This window comes from Callospermophilus lateralis, chromosome 15 (assembly GCF_048772815.1).
Source record: "Callospermophilus lateralis isolate mCalLat2 chromosome 15, mCalLat2.hap1, whole genome shotgun sequence".
Lineage (NCBI taxonomy): Eukaryota > Metazoa > Chordata > Mammalia > Rodentia > Sciuridae > Callospermophilus > Callospermophilus lateralis.
This window is the reverse complement of record NC_135319.1, coordinates 23,187,193-23,197,556: the sequence shown is the minus strand read 5'-3', so window position 1 is coordinate 23,197,556 and position 10,364 is coordinate 23,187,193.

Sequence of the window (10,364 nt, the reverse complement as noted above, 5' to 3'; positions counted from 1 at the left end):
AAAAGGCTAGGATTATATACACCTCCATGAAGCCTAGAGGATCTACAGCCAGATTTACTTCTTCTGACTACTCTGGTCTAAATGATTGTGTCTCTTTGAAATATATAAGTTGAAGCCAAATCTCCCATGTGACAGTATTAAGAGACAGAGCCTTTGGGGCATGATAAGGTCATAAGGGTGGAGCCCTCATAAATGATTTTAGTGTCTTTATCAAAGATATCTCACAGGCATAACTAGCACTTTCCATGTGAGGACGCAGCAGTTAGGTGCTGTGAGAAATCAGGCCCTCACTAGATTTCAAATCAGAGGATGCCTTGATCTTGGACTTCCCAGCTTCCAAAACTGTAAGAAATACATTTCTGCTGTTTATAAGTTATCCAGTGTGAGGTATTTTCATATAGCTGCCTAAATGGACAAGGACAGATTCCAAGAGTTGTTATTTCAAGAAGTACTGGAAGATACATGCAACTTGGGGAGAAAAAGAAAAAAGGAGACTTGGAAATAGAAGTTAAATTATTTCTGAAGTATGAAGATTATATTTCTTGCAAACCTGAATTTAACCCTTGAGCTTCATATCTCTTACTTGATTGATAAGGTAACAAGGAGCATCGACATACTTAAAATTCTGAAAGATTTGGGAAAGTTTTTATTTAGTTAATTTTTAAAAAATATTTATTTTTTAGTTGAAGTTGGACACAATATCTTTATTTTATTTATTTATTTTTTATGTGGTGCTGAGGATCAAACCCAGGGCCTCACACATGCTAGGTATGCACTCTACCACTGAGCAACAACCCCAGACCCCCCTTTTTAAAAAATATTTATTTCTTAGTTATAGTCAGTTATTTAATTTATTTTATGAGTATACATCTTAAAAGTAAGGGGGAAAAGATTTCAATATCATTTTGGTCCAATCCTAGTAAAGCATTTAGCATCCTCTCTTTGTCTCCTTTTAACTGCTGTGTCACAATACTGATGTGTATCTTAGGCATTATATTGGAAGTATTTCATATTGCAACACATCAGAGCTGACCTAATGTCAAGTTTTAGCACCATTTGATTCCATGGTTAATGTGGGTATGACCAGGCCTCTCCTTCTATAGACGCATTTCCCCTTGACAGTGAGTGAGTCATCTGTGGGTTTTCTCCTGACTCCATCCATTCCTCCTTCCTTCTCGACTGTGGTTCCTGACCAGGTGCTTACCTCATAGTTTATCTTCTTTAAGCTTCCTTTCTTAAAAGTCTACTTCACTAAGAAAACACATGAGATTGCTATAATAATTCAGTGACTTAACATGTGCAAAACAAGTTTATAAATTGCACAGTGGTTACAATTGTAAGCCAAGTGTATTCCTATAGAGCAGAAGTTTCAGATAGTGCTCTGAGAAGTCATTGTGCGGATGCAGTGGCACTCTGGTACGTGCTTAAAAAGTAGCTCAAAGTGGACCCTGATTTGGAAATACAATCCATTTCTGCATTGTTAATACTCCCACCCTGACTGATTTCAAGCTAGCAACATTATGCCAATTAGACTGAAAAATTCCAGAATTTTAGCAATCAGTTATTTCAAAGCATAAAGAAGAGAGCTCCAAGGGCTAGGGTTGTGGCTCAGTGGTGGAGGACTTGCTTAGCACATGTGAGGTACTGGGTTTGAACCTCAGCACCACATAAAAGAATAAATAAAGTTATTTTGGAAGACAGAGGAGGAGGAGGAGGAGGAGGAGGAGGAGGAGGAGGAGGAGGAGGAGGAGGAGGAGGAGGAGGAGGAGGAAGCTCCAGAATGAAAAGAGAGGCAAGGTTACCAAATTTTGCAAATAAATATTTGGAATATAGTTAAACAGCCAAAACTGAAACAGTAGGTCTATATGAATTTAGGTGGATATCCTGAATTTTATCTGACAGTTCTGTAGAGGACTGGTGTGTGTGTGTGTGTGTGTGTGTGTGTGTGTGTGTGTGTGTATATAGAGAGAGAGGGGGGGGGAGAAAGAGGGAGAGAGAAGGAATTTTTTTCTGGTGTGTTGGGGGTATAAATGAGGGCTCTAAAAAGTTCTATATTTCCATATTCACTCTAGCCTCCACCAGGGAGCCTCTGCTTTCACTGGATTGATATATAGTTTCTTTTCTCCATTGTCTTTTGTTTGGACAGAGAAATGTCAGGGGAAAATATTCCCAATTTTTTACTTCATCTTAACACTAAGTTCTCTGGTCAAAAAGAGACTTTGACAAGCAGAATTGAAAAGTTAAAAGTAGCAAATGAACCTCTTTTGAAATTCTACATTATTTAAAGAGGATTTCTACCTTGATCAAACTCAGTTCCAACACTTTCAAAAGTTGAGTAAGAAAAATCCAGTAATATTTTAAAAGATTTTAAAAGATTTTGGGGTATTAGAATTTTATTTAGGTTTATTTATACTTTGGTTGTATGTAACTCCCTTAAAGAGGGCCTATATTTAGGTAAAGTAGTTCCCTTTAATGTGTAAAATAAGCTGACAGCTGATTGCCTCTAACTGCTATATTCGGGTAGGATATACTCTGTCCATATATTTATATTAAATATTATATTAAAGATATTTACTTTTATAGTGGGAAGAACAGAAAGAAAAATCACTTTTGCCACATTGTAGTTTGAGTGTGCTTGTTCTCCATAAGAAGAAAATATATGCATAAGACTGAATGATCTATTTATTTGTTTGTTTGCTTGTTTGTTTTGGTGGTGCTGGGGATTGAACCTAAGGCCTTGTGCATAAGACTGAATGATTTACCAAGGATATGTGTAAGTTGTCTAGGGCTGTCATAACAAATACTCCACAGTGTGACTTAACCATCAGAAATTTATTTTCTCATGTTGTAGTCACTGGAAGTCCAAGACCAAGGCATTGGCAGCAGTCTCCTGAGCCTTCCCTCTTTGGTGTGCAGATGGATGCCTTCTGTCTGTGTCTTCACCTGCCTTTCCTTTGTGTGTGCATCACGGGTGTTTCTTTGTTCCAATCTCTTCCTATAAAGACATCTGTCAACCCCAATGGCCTCATTTTAATTTATCAACCCCTTTGACAACCTTATATCCAAATACATTCACATACTGAAGTACTAGGGATTAGGACTTCAACATATGCATTTGGAGGACACAATTCAGCAAATAACAGCATCCTTCTTTACGGCAAGTCTATTAAGTTGTAATATATATTTCCAATTCTTTCATCAGGAAAACCGTCCATATTTGAATAATGCTAGTACACACAGAATCGGATCACACACCCTTTTGTCAAAGCTTGCCACCCTCTTCTTCTCTTGTTTAAATGTACAAGCAGAAGTCTGTTTCTTCTCTGAATTCATTTACCACCTTTTACAACTTGGTCTCTCTAGTCCAGTGTCCTGAACCGCTATGACAGGTTTCTTCATTAAATGTTTATATGCCTGCTGTCTGTCAGTTGGCAATACTCTTCTTACTGTCTCCCTTCCTTCAATTCTTCTTCAGTCAGATGTGACCTTCTCATAACAACTTCCCTACAACTATCTAATTAATAGTCTTCTAACCTGATGTTTCTTGGCTTATTGTATTCTCTGTAGCATTTATCACTAATAAATTTTATACTTTATTTACTAATCTTGTTTATTATCTGTTTTCATCACAAGTGTACATAATAGATATTTGTCTGCTTTGATGACTGATGTATTCTTTCTATTTAGAATATTGTCTGGAAAATTGCTGATGCTCAATAAGCACTATGAACAAAATGAATGAAAGAACACTGTGGTTCAATTTAGATTCATCTTCTTTCAAGTTCTCTTGTTTTTACTATGAAAAGAGGCAATGCAGTCCAGTGATCAAGAGCACAGGCCTTGGAGGCACAAAGAATTTGGCTGCTCTGCCTGCCAATGGCTGATCTTGAGTCTTTTCCATTCAAGGTTAACTCATTGAAACTGAAATTAATTACCTTCTTAAAAAGAGTAATGAGATTAACTGGGTTAAGTGGTTGGCAGGATGATAGATATGTTTTTATTCTAAACCCTGAAAGCTCAGAGAAAGGGCTTGGGTTGTGGCTCAGTGGTAGAACTCTTGCCTAGCATGTGTGAGGTATTGGATTTGATTTTCAGTACCACATACAAATAAATAATAAATAAAAAGGGTCCATCAACAACTACAAAAATTTTTAAAAAAGCTCAGAGAAAGATGGTTACAATTGATTAACCAGTTCTGCTCTGGAAAGTATAGAGGTGGGAGCTGTCATAAATGCCAAATGATACTCAAATTCAAGTAATCAGTTCTTATAATCCTCAGGTCAAATTATGTTTTTTTTTCCTAATTTTATTGTATAGAGATTATCTTTGAAACCTGCAAAATTATGACAATTTGTGTAGATTATTTTGGTTTCAAAGATGAAAAGTGAGTTAAAAAATCAATAATCTTGTTTCTTTTTAAATATTTTTTAGTTGTAGTTGGACACAATACCTTTATTTGTTTATTTTTATGTGGTGCTGAGGATCGAACCCAGGGCCTCACACGTGCTAGGTGAGCGCTCTACCACTGAGCCACAACCCCAAGTCAGTAATCTTGGTTTTTACTATCATTAATATCCTTTTTTGATGGTTAAATATTCTGTTGTCATTTCTTTGCCCATTTTTGTCTTGCATTTTCAAACATTTCTTAGAGTGTAGTATGAATTGGAAGGGATCTCTAAAGTATTCTGTTTATATCCAGGAAGGAAAAGCTCAGACTGAGACTTGCTACTAGAAGACCAGGAACAGATATGAAATGCAGAAGAAATTAACACATCTCACCCCAAGAGCTCTGGAAAGTGGATGCATTTCAGGAGATTGGCTGAATGAATATACCTTGGCCACTGCAAGTTCATATAACTGAAAGGATCTTTGCCTGGAAACCCGTTCTTCCCATTATACCACTCTAATTGTTCTCTTTACTAATGATGGATTACAATCCTTCTAATGCTATACCTTGGTCTCCCACTGAGAAAGTGCCTTGGGGTGCTTAATCCTGTCCAGGTAACAGTATGGATTTAAATGTTGCTCTAAGATTCCTCCTGATTTAAATTGACTTGCATTTGTGAGACCACATTTGAATTTGTAACCTAACAAACAGCCACTGACTATTTTGAAAGAACACGACTTCCACATGATCCACCCCTCTCCTCGAAATGCTTACAAAATAATCTTTCTTCTAAGGCCTTTGTATTTCCTGAGACAAGCTTTCTTCCTTTTGCTTTTTCCTGAATGAGGAAGTATTTATAATCTCACCTCTTAAATTACATTTTAAGGCCTCACAAACCACAGTAAAGGAAGGGACAGAGTCAGCTCTAATTTCATAAACTATCTGTAAGAGAATTAATTGCAACCTGACTTATTTTTTTCTTTTCACAAAGAAGCTGTAAAGGAATACCATAAATTTTGAAGGAGGAATAAATTCTCTCTTAAAGGAGTAAAACTGTAGTAAAATATTAAAATAGCACAAATTAAAGTTGACTGGAATCTCCTGTAAAATCAAACCAAGGAAAAGAGTAGTAAATATCACTCTTCAGAAAAATCAGTGTCTCTCCAGCAATAAAACCAACTAAAAGATTACATTTAAATATAAACTATATAAAGCCTTTTGATTCAAGATACACAAAAATGAATTCAGTTAAGTATATTTGTTAACCAAACATCTTTAGAAAACTGAATCTTCAAAGGTGATATTTATATTGTCTTACATCAAATTATTTGATATTAGTTGTTTGTCATTACTTAGGACACTATCACCTCTACATTTTGTATATAATATTTAATTAAATCCTCATGAAATGTGATGACCTAATGTTCACTAAAATATTCATATGGAGAACAATTCTTTTGAATCAAAGACCAGAATGTGAGTCTTCCCTCTGCCACTAATTGGCATGTTATTTGAATTCTCTGTATTCCAGCTTCCCCTGGATGGGAACAATATTTGTATTCATCCTTATAAAGATGGTGAAAAGATTATGAGTTAGTACACATGAAGAATTTGGAGCAAGCTATGGTTTGAATACAGTTTATCCCTGCCAAAACATGGAGTATTATTCTCTAGATGTAGCAATGTTGGGAAATGGAGCTTGGTGGCAAGTGCTAAGGTCTTGGGGATAGTCTTCCTGAATGGAACAATCTTTTCTCAAGGAAATGCCTTAGCTATTGCAAGAAATTGGCCCTCTTTCCTCTCTTTGCATAAACCATTTGCCCTTCTGCTTTCCCACCAAACATGGAGCAGCATGAGACTCTCACCAGAGGCCCATTAGAAGATGGTGCCATACTCTTGGACTTCCAGAACCAGAATGCAAAATAAGCCTCTTCCCTTTATCAATTACCCACTCTCTCAAGGACTCTGTTATAGCAGCAAAAATGAACTTTGAATAATAGAAAACTTTTTAAAAGTTAGTCAATATTTATTGTGACAGTAACTATGAATATTATTTTGACTTACTGAAATGTTTTATTTTTAATAAGTCAGTAATATCTTTTGACCTAAGCTGTCTCATCCATAAAATTATGACTACTGTGCTAAGTCATGATTTTATATTTTTTTTCCAGTTCTAAAAATTAATAATTCTGGGGCTTTAATATAAACAATCTGAAGACTTATAAATTCTACTCAAATATTTGCATAGTGCCCCCCAACCCCGTGCTACTAAAAAGTAAACACAATAGAAGTGATCTAAAATAATGGAAAGTATACTGAAGAATTTGGATAGGGGTGCAATTATCTTTTAGACTCAACTCTAACAATGGCTACCTTTGTCATTTTGTAAAGTTACATATCTATGACCTGTGAGTCTCTATAAAGTAAAGATCAAGCCTATCATTTTATACCCATGAAAAAATGAAGAATATAATGATTTTAAAAGATCTCACAGTTCCCGCCCCCCCCCCCCCCGACTATGGGATTTCACAAATCCTTGTCGTCTACCAACTTCTGTATACTCTAGTAATTAGGTGCCATGGGTAGCACTTAAAATGTTACCAATCAGGTTTAAAACACAAGATGTAATGTGAATTATATGCCATACCATGTTTCCCCAGAAAGCAAATTTCCTTCCAAATTAATAAAAGAAGAGAAAGAGCAGAAACTACCAGAGAATCTTTCAGCACTTGGGAAACAAAAATACAAGACAAGAGTTATGTAACCTACAGCAAGTTCTTTGGCTAAGTCTGTAAATTTTAGTAACCTCTAATTTACATGTGCTTTCTTTGGATTTTTAAAAGTCTGCCCAATTTTGTCTGGTTTGGGAGCATCATCTTCAGAGGTCAAACAGTTCTTTTGACATGTTGACAAGTTCCTCCAATCCAGTTTGATGGACTAGAGCTTCACTTTCAGACCTAACTTCATTTTTTAAACCAAATGTCCTACTGCAAACTGTAAAGATTTATGGTGAGTGATCTAGAGGTCTTCTTCCTCTGTTTAATTTGATTATAGACTTGAAAATACTAAGTGATGTGTCTCATGATATGGGTAGATTGACATCTGTAAAAAAAAAAAATTCAGACCCTAAAAAGCAGACTGAGTGTAGAACACTTAGTGAAAAAATTATTTGGCATTAATTAATTAAACTTTTTCTAGTGTTTAATATTGTTTATTGTTATCTTTTTTGCATTTTATATTTTTGTGTTCTGTGATGAATTAAATAACTACATATATTTTGTTTTTTTGAGATTGCCAAGGCGTGTGTATTAAATAGTTATTTTCTGTTCATTAGTTCACTGAAAGTGTGAATTTTTTTTGTGTGTGTATTCTGTTTTGGAAGAATTGATCAATGTAAGACCATTTCTTTGGAATATAAAATAAACCACATTTATTTTTGTTTGAATATACACAAAGAAAAAACTGATCATTTCATTCCATATTAAGGAATATATTTTTCCTTTCTAAAGTGTTTCTAAAATTATATAAAAATTAAAAACTACTTTGATAAATACACAAATCAGACACATTCTTATTTCCTTGTGCTATACATTTTATTTAGAACAATTAAATATTTAGAAACTGAAAGAAAACCTATTTTTATTGATTAGTCTATTTTAACTTTTTTTTGACTCATATAATGACCCCAGTCATATAAACTTATCCAGTAAAATGTATCTCTTTTTATAGTGAAACTATTTATGAAGGTAGATATTTTTTAGATAGTTTTTCTAGGTCTGTGCATTGTTACTTAGAAACCTAAGAAAACTTTGGACATACTGGCAATAGTACTCTTTGCATCTTGTTCAAGTATATTATTAAAATCTTGGGCTGAGGCTGTGGCTCAATGGTAGAGCACTTGCCTGGCACTCGTGAGGCAGTGGGTTTTATCCTCAGCACCCCATAAAAATAAAAATAAAGATATTGTGTCCATTTACAACTAAAAATAAAATTACAAAAATTTTTTCAGTAAGTTGATATTTATCTACCTTAATGAAGTAAAGCAAAATAAATTTAATTTATACAAATGTACTTCTAGCTTGAGAATGACAAAATATTTTATAAATATATTCTACACACGACATCCAAAATAAACTCATATTCTATATTCCCTTGTTTCATCTCTCAGAAGAAAATTGTTTTGTCCTAGGTCTCATTTTCTTAGGCATGCATTCTCCTTAAGTAATTGTGATTAACTATGTTACATTCATAAATAATATACGCATCCTTTTAGATTTCTGAAGTCCATTGCTTTATTTAGGAAGTAGGCATAAATTTCAGACTCTTTTCAGATCTGTTAGAAACAGAGTTTTGAGCAAATAAGATGTTTATTATTTTAGGAATCATATTCTGTTATGAAGCTACTTGCTGTTTATTATGCATTGACCTACTCCACAGAGAACTAATATAAATGCCTTAGAGTTAAAACACGGGATGGTTTTCCAGAGTTTGATGGCAACTCTGCCTAGATAAAGGATGTCTGAATAACAGGAGACCCATTCACATTGGTTCATACACATCAGTTGAAAGGAGATTTGGACTTGGCCCATGTCTTTTGACTTGGCCAACAGAGAATTGGCCTGTTTCAGAGAGGAGAAGAATGATGTATACATGGCTGGTACTTTAAAGAAAACCCAGTTTATCTAACCAGTCATCCAGTGAGGTATGTTGTTGAGTCAGTGGGGAGACTTGCAGAAATGGGGCTCATGCAAACAGCAAATTCACTTCCAGCCAGGCAGCTCAGAAACAGCCCAAAGGTCCTGGATGTCACCCTGGCCACAGTATCTGATAAATAAAATTATGAAGACATGTGTGGAGGTTACTAACTTCAATATTTTAAAGACTTTGAGAGGATAAGAGTAATTTTTTAAAGAACTAAACTTGAAAACAAGAGCAGGACACAAGGAATAAAGAAAATTTTAGAAAGACTGCGCCAACTTGGGTACTACACTTCTCACATTCTGTTTCAGGTTCTGCCAGTGCTAATCTGAAAATAGCTGTGGATACTTTATTTTATTTTCTCTTTAATTTCTTCCCTTTATTCCCAAACATCCTTTTTACTTTATTTTTAAGGCCAGTGTTCTAAAATAACTTTATGATCTCTTGAAATAGTTCTCATCTCAGAGAGTTTATTGTCCAGATGAACTCCCTATTGTGCAAACACAAACAATCAAAATTGATAGGAATGATTTTAGATCAGGGATCTTGAGTCTCTTCTTTATATACAATGAGCTCACCTTGGAAAAGAATGAATTCCCCCCTTTCTAAAAGTGTTTCTTTAAATTTATAATAAATATTTTAAACATTGCATTGGCTAATACACAAAATCCAACATTCTTCTTTTTCCATCTTCAGTTTATATGATTCCTCCTCATTATCCATCCCACCAACCTTACATTCTTGCTTATCAAATAGGTCTCTTTACTTTCTCCAGATAAATCATGTTCTAAGTTTTTTCTTATTCCCCTGTGTCACACAGTCTAGCCCAAAGTCACAAAAGCTTTCTTAGCAATTGCGCCTCTCAAAAAACCTTTCCATTCTAAATTTCTATGTTTTTATGATCCAACCCAAGAATTTTGGTCCTAGCCAATAGACTTCTTTGAAATAATATATAGTATCCTGAGAGCTTTTTATATTGAAAGCATTGTTCAGATGCTGAGCAAACATTATTTAATCCTCCAGCAATCGTGAAGTGAATGTGACTGACACCAGAAGAGACAGAGACTGAGGTCCTCTGCAAGAATCTGAGAGGAACCTTTGTTTTTCACTGTGGAAATCCCCATTCTCTATCACTGTTACATCATTCATGGAACCCAGCAGAAAACAGGGTGTGTGAGCATTCATTTAAAAAATAGTGACTGACTTGATATCAGTGTGAAATAACAATTGTATTTCGATACAAATACTCTCCTATTAATTCACAATAGCCTTGAAATCT